General features: G+C 34.1%; 1 non-coding gene across 1 annotated transcript; it reads right to left on the reverse strand.

Annotated features, from left to right (window-relative positions):
- Positions 1-655: 655 nt before the first annotated feature.
- On the reverse strand, positions 656-762 carry LOC131234107 (small nucleolar RNA R71). The gene has a single exon (XR_009165518.1). It is a non-coding gene; the product is annotated as a small nucleolar RNA R71 (small nucleolar RNA).
- Positions 763-1,393: the final 631 nt, after the last annotated feature.

Raw genomic sequence — 1,393 nt, forward strand, 5'->3', positions numbered from 1 at the left:
AGATTATTAGTAGTGGATTGTTCTTTTTGCTAAACAGCAAAACAATCGCACAACATAACCGACTTTTTTGCTAAGCAAAGCAACTTCTCAATCTCAAAGTATTTCCTACTTTTTTGCTAAACAATATCTGCAAAACAACTTCTCAAATAATCGGGAAATCAGCTTCTCAGAGTCTTGATCCGTTGGTTATTACTACTTCAACAAATCTAGGATTCGTCAGGTTCTATTGTTCAAGAATTTATATTTTAATTTATTATTTATATCAATTAGCTTTTGTTTATCTATTATTATTATAACAATTATGTCTTAAGATAGATTAAACGGTTTAGCAATTTTATCTATCGAAACTAATTTATTGGGTAAACTTGAATACAAAAGTTTAATTAGTAATTTTGCATCTAAAAAGGCAAGAAACAAATTTATGGTTTAATTTTAAATTTATTATTTTAAAAAAAAAAAACTAAAAAGCCTCATTTTTATGACTTGCCTAAGGCCCCCAAAAATGTTGAGCCGCCCCTGACTGAAACTCTTTCCTTTCTCCTTAAAAGAAAAAGCTAAGACATGGTTGCATTCACTATGTCCACGATCTATTGGCAGATGGAATGACATGACAAGAGAGTTCATAAAGAAATTCTTCCCATATCATAAGACAAACACCATCAGAAATTCGATCATGAACTTTGCCCAAAAGGAAGATGAAATATTCTTCCAATGTTGGGACCGATTCAAGGATCTTGTCAATTCATGCCCACAACATAGTTTTGAAATGTGACACATAACAAATTTCATCCATGAAGGACTGACATCTTCTATGTGCCAATTCATCGAGACAATGTGCAATGTGGAATTCATGAACAAAGATGTCGATGATGTGTGGGATTACTTTGACAAACTCGCTGAAACCGCATAATCATGGGACATCTCCCCAAGACCTAACATCACTTCTAAGCCTACTCAATCAAAGGAGAAGGGCAGAATATACTTGTTGAAAAAGGAAGACGATATAAATGCTAAAGTGGCCAGTCTCACAAGGAAACTCAAGGTCATGAAACTTAAGAAGGATAAGGGTAAAGAAGTTGTTTGCGGTATTTTTGCTTGCAATGTTCATACAACTGAAAATTGTCCAACAATACCTGCTTTTCAAGAAATACTTAATGAGCAATCGAATGTCGTGAACAACAATCAAAGGCCTTTCAAAGGACTCACTTCAAACACATACAATTCAAGTTGGAGAAATCATCCAAACTTCAGTTGAAGGAATGGACAAACTGCTACTCCTCAAGGAATCTCTAACCAATTCTTTAATCAAGGGAAACCTCAAGAGGAATTGATTCAAAATCCCACACAAACTCAAGAGCTTATCCAGTAAAGTACTCTTCAAGCCTTATAAGAA

This window comes from Magnolia sinica, chromosome 18, assembly GCF_029962835.1.
Source record: "Magnolia sinica isolate HGM2019 chromosome 18, MsV1, whole genome shotgun sequence".
Classification (NCBI taxonomy): domain Eukaryota; kingdom Viridiplantae; phylum Streptophyta; class Magnoliopsida; order Magnoliales; family Magnoliaceae; genus Magnolia; species Magnolia sinica.